We start from the raw sequence: 24,302 nt of genomic DNA on the forward strand, positions 1-24,302 counted from the left end.
TTCGGGAAGGATTCCTCAGAGAGAGGCAGAAAGAACCTGTTTATTTAACAGGCACAGCACCCCCCAGCACACAGAATGAACAATACTGGGTGACACCACTCTGTCACTGCTCCGAAAAAGATGACAAATTCAGAAAGTCTCTCTGGGGATGGTGGCTCTGTTCTCAGTCCCTCCGGCGCTGGGGCAGCTGCTGCCCAGAGTAGGCCCTGCTGGGCCACAAGGTGCAAACTCTCGGGGTTTGCCAGGCCCCAGCCTCGAGCAGGTTCAACTTGGTTCCAAAAAGGAAAGGAGAAACAGGCCAGGAAGAAATTTGGACTGTTTAGCCGAACTAGCTAATGAGCAGAAGTAAGAGCAAAGCAGAAGCAAAAGCAAGAGAGCAAAGCAAAAAGAAAAAGCAGCACCATGTACTGCCCCGTCTCTGTGTTCCACCAGACTGATAACAAAACCAAAACAAAACTTTCACTCTTCAGAGCCAGTCTTAAAGGCATAGAACATAATATCCAGCATAAACAGAACACATGAATGGGGATACAAACATCATAATGTCACCCTAGGACACCTCTGCATTCTGCACCTGTCTGAGCAGCCGCCAGACACAACCTCTGTCTCCCCTCCAGAGCACACCTGTCTTCACCACAGCTATCTGCAGCTAGACCTGTGCTCCTAAAGGATACTGAGATGCCCATTAGCCTTAGACCCAAAATTTTGCAGAAAAAAAAAAGCAATTTACACTAATGCTGTAAGCCAGTGACCCATCTCATTGGGATCATCAGGAACAGCACTCTGATTCCATTATCAAAAGGTGGGATATTCCATGGTGGGATATTTTTATGGGATATCACACTCTACACCTGGCCATGCAGGACCTGCATTAATGCCTGCTAACACAGTACAGGACCTTATGGCACTGTCACACTGGGTGTGTTCACAGAGTCCCACCCTGCAATTCCATCTACCTACAAAATCCCAATGTTTCCCTGGATAATCCACATTGAAATGCCACCCTTGCCTTCACTAGAGAGCTCTGGGAGAGACCCTGTCTGCCTGGGGCATGGTGCATCCAGCCTTTTGGAATGCCATCCCATGGGGCATCCAGCCTTTTGGAATGCCATCCCATGGGGCATCCAGCCTTTTGGAATGCTTTCTGGGTGTGGGATTTATGGTCCCAAAACTCCAGTGGCTCCCCCCAGCAAGGGCTGTGGGTTTGTTAGGGGCCCAGACTGTGCTGGGCTGCCCTACCCTGGCACTGCCAGTCCAGATCCATGGAGCAGCTGGCACAGAACCCAGGGAACTCTGTAATGGGATGGTTTCAGCACACCTGAAAATGTCTGCTTGGCCCTGAACCTCAAACACAGGAGGGCAATTACAGCTCCCCCACTAAGAACAGGGGATTCTGGCCCCTTACAGGGAGAAAGACCTTTTCCTCTCCAGCCATCCTTCCTCTCTCCTGGCAGCCGATGTTACACACAAACCTCCTTGCAGCAAATTGGCATTGATTTCCACTGAGCAGCTTATGTCCCAAAAAAAGACCCCTTCAACCAGTAAGAGGTACAATTTGGCACCACTCAGCCTAACTGGGGACAATTTCCCATCAGTGGCACATCAGCCTGTGGCAGCAAGGCAGAGCAGAGCCTCTCACTGGATTAGGAGAGCTGGGAGGCTGCAGGGCTCTGCTCAGCACTCAAAGCATCACCTGGTTTGGCCATCAGCACTGCTTATCTTGGGGCCTGGATTAATTAAGCCCTGAAATGCACCAGGGGTGGGATGTAATGATGAGTTACAGCTCCCAGCTGGGTTCCCTGGGTCCTGTGCCAGGGCTAGCAGTGCCAGGATAGGGCAGCCCAGCAGCAACTTCAATTCAAAGTGGCTGTAAAGAGCTAAAAAGAAAATACAGCTGAGTGCAGAGCAAGCCCACAATGGTGTGGCCATGGTATTTTCATCAGCTTCTTAAGCAGCAGAGGAATTGGCATAGAGGACCTCACCTTAAGTCTGGAACTGAATTTGCTTTGCGGTAGGATGATCCACATGACCTTGAAAAGATCCATAGCAGGAAAGAGTTTGCCTGTGTTGGACAACCCAGTGCCTCTGTTCTGGGAGGTGGGGAGCTGCTCCAATGCCTTTGGTTTCCACACTACGGCAGTTCTCCACACAACTGGGCCAAGGAAGCCTCAGCACACCTTACCTGTGTGGTGAATCCTCAGAGGTGGCAGCTCCTACCAAGGTGTCCAGGTGTCACAGGTGAGACAGCCAAAATACACAGAGTATCACCAAACAATTTCAGAAAGCTTCAAGCCATATAGAGCAACGCAACATCACTTCAGAAGGCTGCAAGCATCTGCTCTTCTTGTTCTTTAGCCCAACCTTTTATCCCCTCATATTGATGCACTGCACCTGTGTGGCCTCTGTTCCCTTTGGTGGTTGGTCAGTGCCCCTGGGCACTCCATGGCTCATTGCTGTCAGTGCTGCTCACCTGCTGCTCACAGCTGTGCCCACTGGGGATGAGGCTGGCCCACAGCTACACTTCCAATTATCACAAACTGTGTGCCTACATCCTGGAGGATTTTTTATAATTTGAATATATTTGTCTGTGCCAGAGACCCTTGGTCATTCACACAAAAGCAGGTTCAAACTGCAGACTTGCAGCAAGCTCATTCCTCTAAGTCATGCACATCCCCAGACCAAGGTCTAGGTATTGATTTTGGTTAAAAAGAGGAGTGGTTCAGAGAGAGGTAAAGGTGTCTGATAAGGAACACCTCAGGGTCTGGCTGCTAACCCTGGCAACATCACATTCACATGGGGGGCTCAGGATCAGTGGTTTCAGAGCTGCCCTCAGGTTGAGGCATCCAGCCCTTGTCTCCTGATGCAACAGCTTCAGAGGAGGTGACTGGCGTGCTGCTGTGCCTACGGCACCTGGTTGGGATGTTCTGTCTTTACAAAACTTGGACCTGCAGCCCAGGTGGTACTCAAGTCCTGGCTGGACATGGGGGCTGAAGCACCTGGCCTTAGAAGATGTTTCCTTGTGAATGCCTCAAAAGGGGAAAGCCCATCCTTTGTAAATATTTTTTCAGTATCTCTTCAATATGTTCAGTGTTTCACTTCAGCTTCTTCAAGAAAAGAATCCTAAAGAAAATTCCCAAGGGTGAGGAAGATGGTGATCTTTCCATCGTAATCAGGATTTTTAGTAAAAAACCCCATTTATCTGAAAGGCTCCAAAAGCTAACTATTTTAGCTTTGACCCTTTGGCAGCCTCTGGAACATGCCCTGCAGAGCATCATTAGGAAAATGGTTCCTTGCAGATTTTGAAATAAAATACATAAACAAGGAAAATAAGAAGGGTCTTGCAAGTTCAGAGGCAAGTTGGGATGCAAACATGGGATCAGGGCAGGACAAATGAATGACAGAGGAGTTACCCCAGGTCTGCTCTCTGATCCAGGTCCTTCAAAGAATCTATGGTTATAAGTTTTTTAGGGAATTGATGGAGTTAGAATCTTCTCTTTAGAAAGATTACATGCTAACTTGTAAACCAAACAACATACAATCAACAAGAGTCCATCTGGTTCAATAGAAATAGATCTTTATTAATAACATGCACATCATACGTATATTTAAAATACATATACATTTTTTCTACTATTCACTTTAGAAAACAATTTCATAAAAACCTTCAGTCAGGTCCCAGGTAATTTTAAACATTAAAAAGCTTTTTTTTGTTACAGAACCAGTAGGTATTATTCCAATTATTTGGTGTATAATCACCATGTATTTAACATAATGCAGGCTCATGCATTTCAATAGAAATAGGTGTTCCCTTCTCTGCTTTGTCAGTCGTGTCAAATATATGATGATATACTTGACAACACCTGCCACAGTTGCTATATGCAGTTGTGATTCCCTCCTGGGAACATTCCACAGGTGGTATTTAAAATCTGGAGACAACTTTTTTACAACTTTCTGAGTTGCTACAAGGGGCTCCTGGTGCTGCAGGCAGCCCAGAGCCCAACTATGGCAGAAACCAGAAAAACAGAATTTCATGAATGTCGGAGAGGAAAGCAATCTGAATAAAGAAAACAGGAAATTGGCAGATCCCCTCTTGTGTTCATGGCAAACTGAGGTCAGGGTTGGGTTTCCCAAGGTCCTGCCAAGTACCAAATCAGATCTGGAGAGAGTGCACGGAGATACCAGCGATGGACGGTTTGCGGATTTACAGAACATTTACAGAGGCTCGAACGAGGGTGGGACTTTAAGGCACAATAGTCCATATACTCACACATTCATTGGAAAACAGAAGTTCAGTTTACAGTGCAAGAGAGGTGTGTTGGAGAGCTGAAGCAGCAGCTCAGGGTCACTGTCACCGATAACATGGCAATTGAGGGGGAGCTGGCAGCCCCAGTCCCACACAAGCTCGTGCACATGCTGAGCATCAAGCACACAAGGAGCCTCTCAGGAGGCTCTGAGTGAGGAAATCAGGTGATAACCCAAGCATTTACAGGATCAGGGCCCTAATGTCACAGAAGCATGGAATCATGGAATGGTTTGAGTTGGAAGAGACCTTAAAGACCGCCCGGTTCCAACCCTCCTGCCATGGGTGGGGACACCTGCACCAGGGCAGGATGCTCAAACTCAGTGCTGGGGCTCTGCACCAGACCCCACCCACACCCACACTGTGGACCCCACCTATGTCCAGCCAGAAAAGCAGCACAAAGAAAACTCAACTCATAGAAACACTAATTACAGCCAAGTGTGCTGCTGTTCCCAGGTGGAAATGAAATGTCCCAAGCCAGTCATTTTCAAAATGATCAGCTCTCCTCACCAAGTCTGTCCTTGTTACCCAGCTCATCTATATTCCCTCTGATGAATATTCCATCTCCAAGGCAACTGAGTCAAAGGGAAGCAAGGACTTTCTTTACATCCAGTGCAAACATAGCCCATATGTAGGAGTTCCTAATGCAGTCATAATAGAACATATATATATATATATAAAAATCTATCTCACTGAAAGTTGACCACCTACAGACAGATTCTCACATCAGAAGCCAGAAGAGCTGAACTGTAGCTACAAACCCAAAAAAGAAAAATCATCGCTGTATGTAGCTGTATTAAAATGCTGGTACCCAGTAACTTGGCAACTAAATGTTAAAATCAATATAAGTATATAATTCAAAAGGTGTCAAGTATTTTGGGAGTCACTTGCAATGTTATTGCACATTTTTACTTCTTTATCACCCCATAAACTATTTTAAGCATTCAAATCAAAATTTTCAGACCCACTTTTCAGCAGCACCAATCACTGGGCAAAGCAGAAGGCAGTAAAAACTGAAGCAGACTTAAAGCATATAGAATAGTGAACCTTTGATTCAATTCCATATCAAAAATTCAACCATAAAAAACTCAATTTGTTCTCTAGAAAGAAATAATCCATTTTAACACCTCCTGGAGCAAGGGAAAATTAAAAAAAAAAAATTAGAGACAATGTGTTTTCTTCAAGAAAACAGCACATGAGAAAAACATGAGTAAATTATCATCCTCTGTCCTAGGTAGCCCAAGGAGTTTTGTGACCTGATGCAGATTTTTGTCTGTTATATCTGTTCAGTTATCACAATGCCTTCACAGAGAAGCTTTCAATAGGCAAGAAAGTATTTCCCTCTTTCAGCAGGCAAAGAACCTCTTCAAAGGTGAATCTGACAGGGCCAATTTTTTTTTGTTCAGGTGAGGTTAAAGACTTTGATCCTACTAAGCTTTTTTCATTACATTGAAATGTTTCTAATTTTAAGTTAAAAGATTTGTTTATTCAAGCCAGAGCCATCCTATGAATATAAAAAGTCAGCCAGCAAGAGAAAAGAAGCATTTAAGCATTTCCTGTACATGCTGGATCGTTATGAAATCAAGTGAAAATGGACACTAAGAGAAAAAAAATTGCATAACTCAAACCACTTCAGAGTGGAAAATTACATGGTTTGAAAAATCAGAAGACAGGAGCAATTTTCCCTCACCATTCCCCCAGCCCTGGGGTGGCACGAGGCGTTCCCAGTGCCATGGAGGCCAGGGAGCTCCTGGGGGACAATGGCACCTCTGACAGCAGCAAATGGGCTTCTCTGCCAGCTCTTACTGCTCACACTGGGGCTGTCCTACACCCCTGAGCAGCAGCCTGGGCTCTCCCAGCCCCCTGTTGAAGTGAGCCTGGCCCCTTCCCACTGGAAACTTCTCAAACCGCATTGAAACCGTTTCTCAAATCATGCAACCGGACCAGCTGCATGATTTTGGGCTGGTGCAAGCCCAGGGGCAGCAGGAATCAAACCATGCACAGCCAGGAAGCTCTGAGGCTGAACTGCACTGGCTGAGGATTGAAAGACAGCCTTTTCTAAGAGATAAGTAAATATGACTTGTCTCAAAGCAAAAACAGAGATCTGAACATTCATCATGACTAGCAGCACCTCCCAAACAGCACTGCCCTGCTTTTTCAGCCTTCCCACAGTGTCTGAGATGTTTATATTCTCCAGTTTGCAGGTTATCCTTGTTTTGAATTACACTGCTGACATTAATTTTTTTTTTTATTAAAAAAAAATCTGGATTTTACTGTGTCTTTCTGTCTCCTAAACCTGTAGTGACTTCTAACTACTGACACCAGAGTTAAGTTTGTTCTTCACACCTTTCTGCTTTTGCCTTTCCTCCAGCACTAACACGTGCCTGGGAGCTGTGATGATATGTGTGACACACGACCAGGGTGCTCTGAGCAGGGTGACAGGAGGAATCTGACACAAAAAGCACATTCCTGGCAAGCCACAGCATTTGTTCACACTATATAATGCTTTAGAAATAGCATCAGCCACATCTGCAAGAGCAAAGCCTTTCAAAACAAATAAAAAATTTGGTTCTTAGATATATATGTATATATATATATCTGCCTCCAGCTGAGTGTGCACTATTATTTACTTTGTTTTAAAGCTTTAAAGTGGTGATAGCCAGCGAGGCAAAGCCAACAGACCTGCAGGACTTTGACAGACTTTGAACCATCTCGTGTATTTGTTCAGCAGTTCTGGGATGCAGGTCCCTGACAGCTAATTTACAGGCTCATTAATCACATTCCCCCAGATTATAGTGCAATCTCTGCTTCTGGCCCCATGGCTGGAGCATCATCCTTTCCCTAATGTTACTCTTTGGTATTTTCATGACGTAGCTTTGGCAGCTGTGAAACTTTCCACTTGTAGTCATTCCGTTTGCTGAACATCCCACATGCCATAGCTTGTGAAATATATATATTTACATATTTTAAAGTTAATTCCCAGATTGAAATTAGACATTTCACTTAACCTGAAACATTATTACTAGTGCTGAGCAGTTTTATCAGGAGAGCCTCTGAGGTCTTACCATCATCTGTCAGATACATTCATTCTCTATCTATGAGAGTTATCATTGTTTTTCTGCCTTTTATAGTCCACATAAAAAGAAATTGCTGTCTATTCCCTAGCACCAGTGTGAACCTCGGGCCAAACAGCAAATTAGCATGCAAAGAAGTATTCAGGGAAACAGCTAGGGAAAGAGGCAAATGAAGTTAAGGGAACACTGATGATGGGCTGAAGAAACAATCTTTCCTGTGAGTCATTCTGGTTTGCATTAAAATAGCAAAGTAGATACCAGCTAAGAGATAATATAAGTAAAAAGTGAATGCAATTATTTTTTAAAAAAACCAACCCACAAACCCTTGCAAATCTCAGTACAGAGTGTCTGTAAGTAGCAAGCGAGTTCAGTCTCTGAAAATCCTAAGCTAAAGACTGATTCCTTTGGCACTGACTCCTTCATGGTCAAAGCAATTCTCAAAGAAACTTTCTGTCTATAATTTTATAGCAGATAACTTGTGTTTTACTCCTCACTGTTAGACTACTCCACTGCTTTGGGGGCTCCCCTTGCACCGGGGATGGCGGAATTTAACTGCGAAAGGGATTGGGAGCATCCGTATCTACACACAGGTGACTTCAAGTGCAGCTTTGTTTCTACAAACCGCCTTGCACGCAGTCTCTGCAGGTTTAGGACCTCTGTCTTGCACCTTTCTGTGTGCACAGCAAGGTGCTTCACACCGGGGGTTAACAGAGCATTATCCAAAGCACCTTCCACTCAGCTCCCTCTCCGCCTCCCAATGATCATCGCAAACACCTCTGCAATCAGTGCCTCACCTCAACACCTCAACAAGCAGTCCAAGCATTCAGAAACAAACATCAGTGGGTCTAACAGCTACTTTTTTAATTCATTTTATAAATAAGCAACTGAGGATTTTGCTCCAGGTGGCTGCCCGTGTAGCCCATGCCGTAGACGGCGCTCTCTGCGGAGTAAGGCACGATGCGATACGAGTGCAGCTCTTCATAATAGAGCGACTGGGAACAGCACTCCTGCACCATCAGCTTCAGCCGTTTTCGTGCGTCAGAGTAGGCAGTCCTACAGCACGGAGCCTCCTTAAAGTATTCATAGCTCTCCCTCTCTGTCTCTAGGTGGATCTTCCTCAACAGATTGTTAATTAATACCGACCTACGGAGATAGGCCTCGGGGTCGTCCAGGAAGCGCAGCTTCTGCAGAGACAGTTTTAGGATACAAGTCCGGTCCTCTGGTAGTATCAGGTGCTGGGGAGTGAATGGGTGGGTCTTTAGCATCAAGGAATGAAATTAGGGGGAGGGTTGGGGTCTGGAGTGAGGGAGATACTCACTTTTGGACAATACTTATGGTGATCTTTCAAGGAATGAAATTAGGGGAAAGAGTGAGGGAGATACTTTCTTTCAAGGAATGAAATTGGGGGTCTCCTCTCAGTGAGGGAGATAATTTCTTTCAAGGAATGAAATTGGGGATCTCCTCTCAGTGAGGGAGATAATTTCTTTCAAGGAATGAAATTGGGGATCTCCTCTCAGTGAGGGAGATAATTTCTTTCAAGGAATGAAATTAGGGGTCTGGAGTGAGGGAGATACTCACTTTTGTGCAATACTCACGCTAATCTTTCAAGGAATGAAAGTAGGGGAAGGGTTGGGGTCTGGAGTGAGGGAGATCCTCACTTTTGGTCAATACTCATGGTAATCTTTCAAGGAATGAAATTGGGGGAAGGACTGAGGGTGATAATTTCTTTCAAGGAATGAAATTAGGGGTCGGGAGTGAGGGAGGTCCTCACTTTTGGACAATACTCATGATAATCTTGCAAGGAAATGAAGTTAGGGGGAGGGTTGGGGTCTGGAATGAAGTAGATATTCACTTTTGGACAATACACATGGCAATCTTTCAAGGAATGAAATTAGGGGAATGGTTGGGGTCTGTAGTGAGGGAGATACTCACTTTTGGACAATACTCACTCACTTTTGGACAATACTCATGGTAATCTTTCAAGGAATGAAATTAGGGGAAGTGTTGGGGTCTGGAGAGAGGGAGATACTCACTTTTGGACAATACTCATGGTAATCTTGATGTAAATGTTCTTCTTCTGCATATTTTCTCTTAAAGTAAGCTACTTTCGACGTCGTTAATGTCTTTGGTAGGCCCCGATCAGATCAGCTCTGCACAAAAGAGGAAAAAGAAAAGTCAGCATTGGCCAGGGTGGCTGCAGCATCAGAGTCTGGAGTGTGCAGGGCAAGGAGGGATCCAGAGGGGTTCAACAATCAGCCTGCAGCCCTCAACCTGCTGGAATCATAATTGAGAGGCCGGCAAATGTGAGGCTGTCTCTGAAACAGCCACCCTGAGCTTTGCCAGCACAGCCAGCCCCTGTCCCCTCTCTGGAGTGACCACCACAGCCCTGGGCACAGGCAGGGTCTCCTGTCCTACAGCTGAGCGGGTGTCAGGGCAGCCACAGCCCCACGGAGCAGGCAGGAGATGCCCGAGGTGGGAATGTCCCTGACCAGGATGGGGCACCTGAGTGCAGGACAGGACACCCTGTGCCCTGCTGGGGGGGGGGTGGGGTGGGTGAGGATTGGGGTTTGATTTCCATCCATCACACACGGAGCTCCGTGGCTTCCCTGGAAAACCAATGCAGAGTGCTCTCACTAGATGGTGGTGTTGTCTCAGAAGAGCAGCAGAGCCCCGGTTCAGTGGGAGGGTGGTGGGGTGGGTTTGTACTCCGGGTGGCTTCAGTTTTGCAGGGCACAGAGGATGGAGAGTCAACATTTGGGATAAGAAAAGGAATTTATTGGGCTTTTGTCCTGTGGCAGGAGCCATGGGGAGGTCTGTTCCTCCAGAGGACCAGGGCTCTCTGGGCTGCCTCATCTGAGCTTGCTCATCTCCCTGGAAAGGTGACATGGTGCTAATTCAGCATCTTAATGAGGTGCATAATTCCAGTGGTACTCAGCCTGGAGAGCACTGGGTCCCTGTGACAGCCAGGACTGGGCTTTGCTTGGCTATTCACCACAAAACACCAGGACCCTGTGCAGTTCTGGGAAGCACAACCTCCTCCCAAACCCTCCTTTTTACAAGAAATTTATGTTATTTGCTTTTAAATGTACTTTAAAAAAATTAAAAAAAAACCAAAAAAACCACAAAAAACTACAAAAAAACCCACCATAAACAAAACCACCAAAAAAACCCCAAAACCAACCAAACAAAAATGAAAAAAAAAAACCAAAACAAACAAACAAACAAACAAAAAAACCCGGAAAAAACACCCAAACTTTATTGTACTGATGTCTAAAGGCAATCCAGGAAAAGAAAGTATCCAGAGACACCAGGTCCTATGGAAAATATTTTCTCCCCCAAATTGAGATCTCTTTATGGGAGCATTTGAAACTTTGATTTTCTGAAGAAATAAAGGCTTTGGTTCCCTGACACAATAGAAAAGCAATATTGTATTTCAGAGCCAGAACACAGACCTCGTGTTGCTGGAAGGATCCTTCCATGGGGCATGAGGGGCTCCTTGAGCCTCAGCTGCTGCTGGGGGTGCTGAGATACCCACAGAACCATTCCAGGCACTGACAGCATCTCTCCTTCACTGGCAGGAAGGAGCAACATGTCCTCCCTTCCTTCTACATCAAAAACCCACAAGAAGGGGCTGGAGAAGAAATTCCTTCAGTGAGAGGATCCTTGCATTTTCTCACTGAATTTTAAGGATGGAGGTTTTTCTGATGAAGGAGAAAATGGAGAAGGAGATGAAGGATTCTGCAGGTGTGTGCAGAAAACTGACAGGTGGATTGAAACCCCATTTGGAGTCAAGACCCCTCAGCCCTGCCCTGGGACCCATCAGGCCATGGGCTGCACTTCAGAGCAGCATTTCTCCAGGAAAGGGACTATTGCTCTTACAGTGGGACCACACTGCCAGGCTGCCAAGGTTCTTGCTGCCTTGGACCCTCACACACATCAGAGATGCTCCCAGCACCCAGCTCAGCTCTCAAGAGCAAGGGCAGGGCGGTGGTCTTCACCCCTCTACTGGCACAGCTGCAAACACAGCTTTAAATTCATGTGCAGCAACCTCCTCTGCCTGCAGCTTTCATTCCAATATTTGAGTTACCCCAGAGCCTGGGCAGCCTGGATATTTAATTACTCTGATATCGTATTCTCCTAGGTGAAACCTCACTGTGCTGTGTTACCTGAGCACAACAAATGCATTCATCTCCCAGTGCCACGGGATGGGAGAACATTTCAGCTTTCCTCACACTGCTCTGAGGAAAACAAAGGTACAGACAGATGAAGTGACATTCCCAGAGCCACCCAGGCTGTCAAGGCTGGGAAAGGAGCCAAAGCCAGCACACAGGTAGGTCCCTTCCTCAAACCAAACCTCTAAATGCTAAAACACACTCCCTAGTGCTTTTCAGGGAAAAGGCTGGAAGCACAGCCTGCGTGCAGAGGAAGCAGAAAATCACCCTGAGTGCAGGGGCAGCACAGACAACCACAGCATAAAGAGCATCTCAGCTCAGTTCTGCAGCTCCCCCAGCTCCATGCAAAACTCTCCCTTGCTGGTCCAGGCCACGGGAATTCCTCTCCCTGCCCCAGAGATGGAGGGTGACTGAAATTCAGCATCCCCTGAGCACACCTGGTGCAGGAGACATCAGGGAAGGGAAGGGGCTCTGGCAGCCTGTGGCTGGGAGGGAAGAAGGGCTGTGGGTTTGCACATGCCACGGGCTGGCTGGCAGGAGCAGAGAGAAAAATTGTATTTTGCTGAGGGACACACATGACCATCCTGGCAGAGGGTTCATTGAGCACCCAGCTGGCACCCCCTTCCTGGGTTTAGGTTCAGCACCAGCCTGTGACACACCCCTGGCTGGCAGAATTTAAATTCCTAAATAATGGTTGGCTGAATTGAAATTCCTTACGTCAGCTAAAGCAGCAAAGTTGTCACAACCCCCTCACCCCAACACCCACAACTCAGTTTAGGAGCAAGGAAGAGAAACAACAACCGAGCAAACACCAAGAGCATCTCTAGGCTCTGTAAGTTTGGCTTGAAATGTGTTCCCAGTTTTAAATGAAAGACTACATTTGAGGAGCAAAGTCGCCCCAAGCTGCTCAACACCACACCATCTGTCAGCAAATCCCAGCAGCTCCAAATCTGCAGAGCTTGGAGCACCCACTTCCCAGCTCAGCAGCTCCAGGGGCTGTCACAGGTGGCTCAGCTCAGCTCCCCAGGAGCAAAGGGTGCTGCCTGCACACCTGCAGGGTCAGACAGGGAGCTGGAGGCACCCAAGTCCCATCCCAGGGCTGCTCTAGAGGAGTTCAGGGTCTGCTCTTGTGATCAGTGCAGCTGCCATCCCACCACCCCTCATTCCATCACCATCATCTCTTTTGGCTGCTGCTGGTGCCCACACATCTGCCTGCAGGTTCAGCACCAGCCGTGCCCTCAACACCAGCAGTGATGCTGAGCCCTCCAGGGACCCCTCTCCATGCAGGAGGCTCCCAAGGACCCAGTCTTTCTCTAATCTTCACTGGAAATCAGCTCTCTGTGGCTCTGTGCGTGCCTGGGAGCTGCTTGGCCGGGGTTACAGCCACCCGGGGCTGTAGTAATGCCGCAGTGAATCAGACCCTTGGCGTTTTGTTTAAATATAAACACATTGAATCAGTGCTTTCTGTGTAGAAGGCTATTCTCGCCAGCCAAGTGTTTTGACAGCTCCAGCGAGGTGCTGTGAGTCACTGCCTCTGCCTCACTCCAGCTCAGAGACAGATACATCTTAATCACATTACGTTTTCTCCAGCGCTTCACCACAAGTCAAGGCACGGGGCCAAAAACCTCCCAACCAGCCCAGCGCTGAGTCCCCAGCCTGAGCTTTGTCCTCCCAGCCTGGATGAGAGTCGGGAAAGCGCATCCAGCATCCCGGCAGCGCTCAGCCCCGAGCTGAGCTTTGTCCTCCCAGCCTGGATGAGCGTCGGGAAAACGCATCCAGCATCCCGGCAGCGCTCAGCCCCGAGCCCTGCGCTGCTCCCCGAGGGCTCGGTGCAATTTGCACCGTGGGATCGGCAGCCCCAGGGATGCCCGGGGTTTGCATCCCGGAATGCGGGGCACACCGGCTGGAGCTGCCATTAGCGCTAATGGGAGTTCGGAGTAGAAATCCCACTCGCGGCAGTGGGGGAATAGATAAAGGGCTGCCTCTGTCTCAGGCTGAGAGCTCTCAGGGTCAGCTTCGCCAGGGTTTTAATTGTAATTTCAACAGAGCAAAATGTGTCTGTTCCTGTTTGTTTCTCCGGGAATGATTGTGGCGCTCTGTGGTGTGGTACTCGCAGAGTTATTAGGCGTGTTTGGACAGAGGTCTGTCTTATCTAAATCGGGTTGGAAATAGATTTATATCTTGGCAACTTCCCGTTTGAACTGCAAATTGCAGCAAAGTCGCTTCAGCTGCGCTCCTGCATCGCCCCGGTGACAGCAGCCCCTCCTCGGCATGAGTTAATGCCGGGCGATTTCCAGTCTACCCGAGACAGGAGCTAGAACGGGGTTTAAAAAATAATTGAACATCCAGGAAAAAAAAACAACACCTGAGCGTGTGCTCTTGCATCTCAAACAGCAGAGAGGGATCTGCAAGCCCCGTCACAGAACTTGTTACATGAGCCCTCGGCAGCATCCCCTCACCTGCCTGCTCTTGCACCTTCCCTGCCTTTCCTCGGGAGGAAAATTCCTCCCTGCCTGCTCAGCGCTGCAGAGAAAGGGCTCGTCCGAATCGATGCTGTTTGGTTGTTGATGCAGACACCTGCAGGGGGTGAGCACGGAGCCGGCCCCGCCGGGCTGGTGACTCAAATGTGCCGCTGCCCTGCAGGGTTCCCATCGCAGCCTGAAGGAGAGCGATCAATATGCGAGCTACGGCTGCCTGAGCCGAAGACCTTCACCGAGCATCCCCTGTGTGCTCAAACACAAAACCTGAGGCTCCTGAGCACACAGAAACCGGCCTTTATCATCAGCAGGAGATGTGACTTTGACATGGCAGGACGCATCATCGTGTCCTTGCTGCTGCTGTCAAAGTGCGGTGACAAACTCCCCCGTCCCCAACCTTCGGAGCCGTCGCAATTAGGGGGTGCTCAGCTGAAACGTGCTCCTGCTTTCACATGCTCTGCTGCCGCTTTTCTCCTCTCCTAGGGCAGCACAAGCAGCTGGTCCCACTGTGGGATTCCCAGCTGATCATGCAAAGCTACCAGACCACGGGCAGATGAACATGTGGATCGAAAACACATGCCAGCACCGGGATTTCACACGGCTGCCAATCGATGGCAGCCCTTCTAAGCATATCGAGCCCCCCTAGCATATCGAGCCTTATCAGGCAGAGCAAGCCCCCTTTCACTGCCTCACGGGGAGCTGGGGACCCCCAGCCGCACTCCTGTCTGCTGGCTTTGCACTTTAAAACCGCCTTTTAGCTTGCTGATTGCTCTGCAGAGCTCCCTAATTGCAGATGCTCCCTGGGCACACATGTGTACAAGGCACAAGCATCTGAATGGCCCTCGTGAGGGCATGAAGGCATGAGACTTAATGGCTGAGTGACTATTCCTGTCTCCCTCCTCAGAGTCCCACTGCTTTCCCCTACAGAATAAATTAATAATTCCAGGTTCACCCCGTTTCGACATTAATCTCGGTAAATTCCCTCACTCCGCCCAAGCAGCTGAAGTTTGCAAACTTGTTCGTTACCTGAGGGTGCGGAGTCAGTCTGCAAAGGGTCGTTCTGGGGTAATCTCAGCAGTTCTGGTAAGATTTCCCCCTCGCACGGGCTCAGCGAGCATTTCTGGCAGCACGGCACTGCTGAAGGGTCACCTGCCGTGGTGGATCAAGGAGAAACACTCATGGCTCAGGTGGCAAAATCAGGACAAACACGGCGAGCAGCTGGACCACACGAGGACAAAGTGCTATTTCAGCATCCCCACAGGGCTTAGTAACAGGGATAAATAAGAGTTCTGCTGTTACACCCAATTCTCTAACTTTGACCTTGCTTTCTGGAGTCCCTTTCACACATCAGGAAAGCAGATAAAACATTAAGAAAAAAAACATTTCAGTCTCTCAGTGGTGTAGCTATAATCCACTCAGAGCAAATGCTGCAAAAATACAGCTTGCTCCTCTAAATATCCGGATGTTTCTGGAGCTAGAACATTAATTCTGCCCCAATCACCTCTTAAAATGGCACATTATTTTCTCCATTAATTCTTGTCAACCTCAGAGGAAAGCTAAAGGGCTGCTATTAAAACCATGCCATTATTTTGAGTAGCAGCATTAATTCTCTATCATACACACTCACACTGCCTGCAGAGCAGCACAGGTCTGGGGAAAGTCAGATTCCCGTTTCTCTTTAACAGGGTGCACATTTCAGAGTTTGCCTGACATACATTTTCCAGGCTGATGCCTTGCCTTCCGGGTGAAGTATTTGGCACGCTGTAGTAAGAACATCTCCCACTCTCATGGGGGAAAAAACCACCACAGATACATGTGTACACCTAAACTCTGCACTTTTACACGTGTGTGCCAGAGGCACTCAGAGTTTTTGAGCCCATGAACGAAATTAGACATGTCTAAATGCTGCAAGAGAGAAAGGAAAGGAGAGCTGCTCTGTGTGTGTACTCGTGTCTCGCAGCTATAAGACAACTAAATTTAGACAGTTGTGTCATCCCAGAGGATGACAGCATTAACAGGCGATGGAAAGAGGAGCTATGGTTACTTTGCAGAGTTCAGCTCTGACCGTAAAAAGAGGACTCTGATGGAAATGACCTTTTCTAGAGTCCGGCAGAGCAGCAGCACCTCTGCCCGTGGCACTGCGGGACGCGCGGAGCCTCCCCCGGCTCGTCCCTCTCCCGCGCTGCAGCAAAGCCACGGGAGCTCCCAAACAAACGCAAAACTTCCTCTGCACGCCAGCAGCCACCTGCTAAACCCTCCGGAGCAGATCCCGCCAGTAAAGCCCCGCACCACCTCCCTGACACGGCAACAACATCTCGCTGTCCCCGGGCACCGCGGGCTCGGTGTCACTCACCCAGCGAGCCCCGGCTCCAGAGGGAGGGAGCGCTGCTCCGTCCTTCCCTCGCTGCTCCTGGCGGAGGTGGCGGCGGTGCTGCTGGCGGCGGCGGTGGCGGCTCCTGCGGGTCCCTGCAGCCACTGAGGAGCGCATCACCTCCCGGCCGCAGCCCGCGGAGGTGGGTGCCCAGATGTTCCCCGCGCGGATTGGTCCAGCGGGAGCAGATGTTGCCCGGTTGCTAGGAGCGTTGCTAGGAGCGCTGCTAGGAGACGGTGACGCTCTCTCCATCACTGGCGCGACTCGAGGCCGCGGGGAGGGAGGGAGGGAGAGGAAGGGAGAAGGAGGAGGGGAGGAGGGAGGAGCGGGTCCCCACCGCCACCGGGATGCTCCGCGCCGGGCCGGGCTGCGGGGTGAGCCGGAGGATGGAGCGGGTGCCGCGGCTCAGAGCGGGACAGGCGGTGAGGAGCTGCCAGAACAGGGAGGGGGGAGCAGCCCGGGGATGGGGAGGGCGAGGGGACCATAAAAGCTCCCTTCAGGGCTGGCTGAGGGATGCGCGGAGCGGGCCGGCAGCCGCGGAGGCGCCCGGCGCTCGCTGCGGCACTGAGAGGGAGAGCTCTGCTCTTCAGGGAAAGACCGGGAGAAATACAACCCAGTGCCTGGAAGGGCTGCAGGGAGAGGACTCCAATTCGGTCCTGCTGGCAGAGACCAGCTCCTTTACTGGGTCATGTTCCTTACTGGGACATGACCTTCTGCTCTCTTACTGGGTCATGTTCCTCTTCCCTCCTGATTTATGATTCTCCCTTTTCCCTCCATCAGATCCTGGCCCACTTTTTCCCCTGAGCTTTTGGGATGTTCCACCACGGTGCCCTGGGTCCCACCCTGGCACACCCATGATCCCATGGCCAGAAATTGGATTATTGGAGGATAAAAAGCTGCACAGCAATACTACCCAGACCTCCTCTCAAATAAAAGAGCAGGTCACTGTGGGGTAGGACAGCTCCTGCATCTCAGACAGATTTTACTGCTGAGCACACTCCTTAAGGCAATAGGTGGGATACCAGGCTCAGTCTGCCCTCACAACCAAGGGTCCACCCAGAAAGGCTCAGAAAAAACATTAAAAGGAGTCAGCAAAATCTTACCTGTATAATACAGTGTACAGAAAGAGGGGAAATCCCTTTTCCTGAAAGCCTAGCTCTGTATGTAAATACTGGCAGATAAGAAAGTTTTTAGAAAAAATTTAAAATACACCAGCTATGTGTAGAGACCTTCCCTGGAAGAAGTGGGTCACTCCCACTTGAGTGTTGGAGTTGCACAAGATGTGATTTTCTGGACAGCCAGATTGGTGCCAATGGCTGCACTGGAGTTACTGGTACAGCACTGGCTCAGATCAGCCCCAGCACCAAGGGTTCTTCTCTGCAAGAAGAAACATCTCTAGACAAAAAATTTTCCTCTGCACCTGCCAGCTGTGTCCATTTCCTCACAACTACCCTGAATGACACCACTGCTCCTGACAGACTCACGTTCATGCCCTCCCTATCCAAGCACTCAGCCCAGCCCAGAGAATCTCAGAATGGTTTGGGTTGGAAGGGACCTTCAAGATGATCTTTTCCCATCCCCTGCCATGGGCAGGGACACTTCCCACTACACCATGTTTCTCAAAGCCCCATCCAGCCTTACCTTGAACACTTCCAAAACAGCCACTGCCCCCTCCCATCCTGGTACTAAAGGTGACTCAAAGGCTCAGACAGTGCCAAAAACAAGGCAAGGTGCAATGGGAACATATTCATTTTGACAGCCTTTGAAGATCCTGAGCAATTCCCTGTTCCTCTGGGATCTGTAAGATGCCTAATGCATATTCTATCAGGTCATGTCACTGCTGGAAGGACACAGGAGTTCCCCTCCCTCTGATTACTCCATGAAGGTTCTGCAGAGGATTTTGAGCCAGGCTTTGTCCTCCTCCTTCTTAGACAGTGGGAATGGAGGCACACTGCATTTGGCACCCACCTGGATCAATATCTCACCCAAATTTTAACAAACTGGGTCTTGGCAAGCCTGAGACTCACCTGGCACATGTCAGTGCAGCAGCCTCAGACCAGTTATTCCCTTTGATTTGGATCCCCTGGCTGCATTTGGTACTCAGTGTGCACAAACATGGGCGCACGTGGCTCCCCTGGTCCCTACAGCTTGAGGAAAGACCACTCAGGGCCACATATTTACTTCAAATTATCTCTGAATCTCTGCTTCTTTTATTGAGAAGTCAAATGAAACTCCAACTAATTTCAAATTTGAATTTTCCAGGACAATAGGAAGGCACTAGAATTTAATTGATTTGGATTACCTGCCTTATTATTATGCTGTCAGTAGCAGTAGTTCAGGTTGGTGTAATGTTACATTTACTGTGAGGTGAATCTGACATTTCTCTACTGCTGAATCGAGGACTTGAGCAATTCTTCAGCTCTTCACAAAAATGTTGTAATTAATTCAGTAACATCCCTTCTGTGAGCAGAGATAGAAAAGGAAGACACAGGAGCACCTACTCCATGCCTAAGAGCTGAATGAATGACAGCATCACTCACTCCAATCTCTGTGGAATTTACTGTAATTTTTTTTAACATTCAAGACAATTCCTACTGCAAAGACACACCTTCCCCTCTCCTGTCAGCACAAAAACAGGACTTACTAGCAGGCAATAATAACACAACCAAAAGGTCAGCTGGATCCAAGAAGTGTTTCCATCCCCTGATCAGCCCTGAGGAAATTCTTCCACAATCCGAGTTTAGCTGCTTTTCCTTGCCCACTTTCCAAGGGGGCAGAGAGTGCAGGGAAGCAGATCCCCTGCCAGTGTAAACCAGCTCTGTTCTGTTGGCTCAAAGAAAATTCCATCAGGAAGAAGAGATGCCCCATCCCATCCCATCCCATCCCATCCCATCCCATCCCATCCCATCCCATCCATCTCCTTCCTCCTGCCATGGAAGCTCAAGAAATCACCTCCCTCCTTGTCTGAGAGGAGTTTTCCCCTCTGCCTGGTCAGGAATCACTGCCCAGCTGACTCACACACTGTTTTAGTGCAGCAGAAATTAAACAGACCCATGAGCTGGGACCAAAGTCTCTATTGACAGGGATATTATTTGAGAAGATAAGATTTTTAAATGTGTGCTGCACAAGATAAAACCTGGACAGGCAGAAAATAGAAGAGCAGCTTTTTCCTTTCATTTGAGTTTTTCGAAAGCAGGATTGCCTGACATATTCAGTGCTATAACAAATACATGTTTTTAAATGGTTTAGAGCAGTTGGAAATATAAAACCCTGGAACACTTGCATTTACTTTAACTGTCTCACAGAATTAGGGGGAAAAAAAATCAGTTCCTTAATTTCAAAGCAGTTATGTCTTCGCAAGTCAAGTGTTTAAAAAACTGAATTAAATTAATGTATCCTTTTGCATTCAAGCACCAAACATTCCAAAGATGTGTGTATAAAAGCACCAGCCCTCCCAGGCTGCATGTACCTACACAGGTGCTGCATTTCTAAACACAGCGTGCAGAAGGCATTTTCAAAAGATAAAATACACCCAAAATGTTCTGCATCTGTACCTGAGAAGTTTCAGATGTGAGGAGCTGCATCCTGGGCTGGGTTTTATCCTTGGCCTGGCCCACTCAGACACAGACCCTCCAAAGCTCTCCCAGCCATTGGCTTGTCACAGCAAATGAAGATGAGTGGCTCCGGTTTCTGGACCCTGTTCAAGCCTCCCAGTGGTTGGCCAGCCTCAGAGGGACCAGATGCCTTGAGAGGCTAATCCTGCCTCTATCTAAAATGCAGACAGCTCTTTCTGTTCTTTCTGTATAGAACACTATTTTCCACCTCTATCTTCCAACTCATTGTACAAGAAAATATGTTATTTTATTTTTTTTCTTTTACCTTTTTACATTTGAGAAAAACTTTTTAAAACCTTCTGAAGCAATCTGGGGAACAGCAGAAAAAATGAAGTTCATTTTCCTACATATCTGTGCTCTTTACCCTCTACACTCTCCCCATATCCCCAACCAAATTCCCCCACATCCCCTTGGGCACCCCCAGCTCAACCAGAGGCAGCTGGAGCTGTCACAATGAACCAGCTCACCGACCCTTGGCCATCAAACCCACTCCTTTCTGCTTCTCTGGAAATGATCCCCTGCCAGCTGACAAAATCTGTGGAAGCATAGCTGCCTTTGAGACACTTACCCTGCTCTCAAATGTGATTGAAATTGGCCAACCTGTTAAAAAGTGATGGTGGTGGAAGAGAGACTGGCGAGGAGACAGATGGCAGACAGCTCAGCTTTAGCCTCCACTGAGCTGATTGAGAAGTGGGAATGCTTTCACCCTCTCGTGAAAAATGATATCACTCTTTTGCTGAAATTCAAAACTTCGTTTCCTGACATTAAAAATGTGACTTTTCCAAGTGGTCAAAATTAGGATAAAAAAAAAAAAAAAAAAAGAAAAAAGGATGTCTTGACAAAACAGCACTTGGTGCTTTGCCAAGGGATGAAGTCATTCTAAAGAATTAAAATGCAGCTGGAGGAAGGACAGGATAATCAGAACGATAAAACACAACACAGCCGGGGCCCACACGTGCTCGTACTGAGCAGTGCTGTCCCAGCAGGAGCAGCAAGTGCAGTGCTGAGCCCTTGCATTGCTGTACACAGAGCGCAAACCTGAGATTTTGCTCCCAAATCAATGGGCAGCCTCATTTGGGCCAAGCTGACCAGGTGCTGACACCAAGACCGATGGCCCAGCTGCCTCTCCCCAAATCCAGTGCCAGCAGCTCCATCCTGGTGTGTGCTGGGCTCACAGAGGGTGACAGGCAAGTCTGCCTGCAGGAATGAAACCAACCCTGGGCTGGTCAGCCCTGAACTGGGAATCAGCCTGGGAAAACCCTCCTGAGGCTGAGGACACTGCCACAAGGACAGGGTGAGGCTGCAGGAACAGCAATGTGAGTGTGGTGTTCCCAGCAGTGCCCAAATCCTCCAGAGCCATCACCAGCATCCCTCAGCACTGGGGCGTGGGGTTCCCATTCTCTGAACCTGAGAGAAGCAGGGAAAAGAATGATCAAAACAATTCTTTTGCTCATTTGCTGCTCCTGTGTTTTGGAACATGTGGAATGTGTTGGAAGATTATTTCCCTGAAGGAATTTACTTGATTGGATTGTGGTGTGAGTGTTTTGTTTTCTTGACCAATCTCTGCAAGCTGTGTCCTGATGGTCAGTCAGGAGATTTGGTTGAGTGCTTGTGCAGTTTCAGTTTAGATGTAGAATAGAATAATATAGTATAATATATAATAATAAAAATAATGCAGTATAGAATAATATAGTATAATAAAGTGATTAATTGGCCTTCTGATATCAATGGAGTCAGATGTATCATTTCTCCCTGCCATGGGGGTCACTTTGCATCCCATACTGGGGTTACTGGGGAGGAAGGAGTAAGGTGAGCTGGTGGCAGAGCTGAGGCTGGTTGATTGGGCAGGGAGAATTTTAAGAGGTTTTCAGAAGATGCATGGGGTGAAGCACTGTTAGAATAACCAAGTCAGGAAAACGCTGTCCTGGTACTGGCTCAGATCCTGGCAGCAGCACCCACCTGAGCTCCCAAACCATAGGGGCATCTTGAGCATCTTGCAGACAGTGCCTGGCTCTGCAGATCCCCCTCTGTGCCTGGAGGAGCTGCTGGGGCACTGCTGCAACCCAGAGCAGCCTCCAGCCCACCCTGCAGCCCCACCAGCCCTCTCAGCTGAGCCTGGACACCCACAAACATCAGCCCTTAGCAAAACATGCATTTCATCCCAGTTTTCACCAAGGAGGGTGAGTTTTTCCAAACTCCCTAGTTTCTCTCTGAGCCTCTCATTTCTCCACTGTCTCTGGGTTGGGTTTTCTGTGTCCTCAGACATGTCTTGTATCAGCTGCCTTTGCTGAGGTTTCCAAGCACTGAAGCTACCAACTGTTGCCAGAAAAAGAAACTCTATTTCAGGGCTGGTCCTGGAAAGCCAACCCTGTGGGTGCCAGCAGGGCTGCAGAAATCGTGGTTTCTCATGTCTCCCTCAAATCTGGCACTGCTATTCTGAGAGGAACAAGCTAACCCCAGTTCAAAGTCACCAATCTGGGAGTTTTTTAGTTTCTATCGCTCTCCATCTTAATGTGGGCAGGAATTACAACTGCAACCTGCCAGAAGTAAACCACTCATAAATATATCATGGCCAAAGGTAGATGCAAACAAAAGCAGCCACCAGACACTGACACACCCTTTGTTGGCCCAGTTTCACCTCTCCAGCTCACCATTTGAGCTCTTACCTTCACTTCCACCAAGTGGCCACCCCAGATTTGATGGGGGTATCCCTCCATGTCAGGACCCAGGACATCCCTCTGGCTGTCCTGAGCAACCCAGACCCCTGCCAGGGGGCTCAGAGACCCTGGCACAGAGCCCAAGATGCCCCTGTGGAGCATGGCATGGAGCAAGTTACCAACCTTCGATGAAGATCTGCAAGCCACGACAAATTAAGTAGAATGATTGTGAATTTATCACAAGGTGAAAAAGCAGATTTTGGGGGTTTTAGAATGGAGGTCCAGGGGGCAAGATGGAGGGATCTGGGCATGTCCAGCCTTTCTCCTTCTTCTTCTTGGCCTCCATCTCCTGCTGTGATGTTGGCACTTTTAGATTGAGTAGAAGCTCACTGTCTAACATAGGTGATGGGTATTGGAAAGTAATTGTAAACACTGTACACGTGGTTTTTAGTGAAAGACATAACACTGCCCTGGGGGCAGGCAGAATGCCCTAGACTGTCTTGCTGAGAGGACCTCAGCAGGACAGGAGAAATAATTTTATAGATAAGGAACAATAAACAACCTTGAGACCAAGAAATGAAGAGCTCTGACTCCTTCTTCAAGCGTTGGGCTGGTAAAAGAGACTTTCCAACTTTTCTCAGGGTCATTCTGACCAGTGAGAGACCCCGACACCTCCATGCCCCCCACACAGAGCCAGGATGGCAGCAAGGCTGGTGTCTGCACACTGCAGGGACACTGGGGACACTGACCCCATGTGCCCACACATCCCTGGTGTGCAGGAGAAATGCTGAGTGCAGGAACCACCACAGAGGGGCTGGAGGGGCTTCTCCCCCAACTCCTGCCAGGGTTGGATGGGGAAGCAGGGAAGAGCAGATGTCAAAGGCACAGCCAGCACTTCTCCTTCCCCACACAGAGTTGGCTGGACAGCTCTATGCAGAGGGAAGCAGAGACATGATGGTGTTGCCTTAGTATTTAGCTTTTATATTTTTCAGGTACTGTACTGCTTTAGTGTGTAACTCTAAAACTCCACAGCCTGTCAGCTGCTGTTCTCCCATTTTGTTCAGACAAAACAATTCCTCTCTAGGCCTGAAACCCAAGGACACATCATTGTCTCAGACCCCAAGAGATGCAAACAACAGTGAATTGGGGGGGCAAACCTGGAGTAAATTGCTTCATTACCTGAAACTGTACTTGGAGGATCAACTCCTGATATGGAAATGGACCAAACTGGTAGCTGTATGAAAAACTTGTGACCATTGTCCATCCTGGGTGTAGCCCCTCAGAGGCCTTGACTGCCCAAGGTGTCCCTAGTGAAGGCCTTCAATAAATACCCACTTTTATTCTCTTCATTTTGTCTAGCCTCTGTTTCAGACAGCCACTCCAAGGCATCAGTGGGAGATGGGAATCTCTTCAGCCCCTGGAACACCCCATCCTGCTGCCACAGGGCCCCTGAGTCCTTGTGGATGGACAGGGAGACCAAGGGCAGGGCAGACACTTCCCAGTCCTGCCAGTCCTGCATTATGCACCAGGCACCTGCGTCCCTGCTCTGAACAAAGCACATCCCCCTCTCCTGGATGCATATTCACTCCTTTCTGCCACAGAGAGAACAAAAAGGAAGACAGGCGGGGTTTGCATGT

The 24,302-nt window shown here is 48.6% G+C and overlaps 1 long non-coding RNA gene across 1 annotated transcript; it reads right to left on the minus strand.

Moving 5' to 3' along the window:
* Positions 1 to 7,410: 7,410 nt before the first annotated feature.
* Positions 7,411 to 16,553, minus strand: LOC128943822 (uncharacterized). Its single transcript, XR_008483768.1, has 4 exons — positions 16,377 to 16,553; positions 15,050 to 15,172; positions 9,408 to 9,524; positions 7,411 to 8,609 (listed from the first exon to the last, which is right to left on the minus strand). It is a non-coding gene; the product is annotated as an uncharacterized LOC128943822 (long non-coding RNA).
* Positions 16,554 to 24,302: the final 7,749 nt, after the last annotated feature.

The sequence above is a fragment of the Melozone crissalis genome, unplaced genomic scaffold (assembly GCF_028551555.1).
Source record: "Melozone crissalis strain CALT ecotype California unplaced genomic scaffold, PUWL_Pcris_2 ptg000056l_1, whole genome shotgun sequence".
Classification (NCBI taxonomy): domain Eukaryota; kingdom Metazoa; phylum Chordata; class Aves; order Passeriformes; family Passerellidae; genus Melozone; species Melozone crissalis.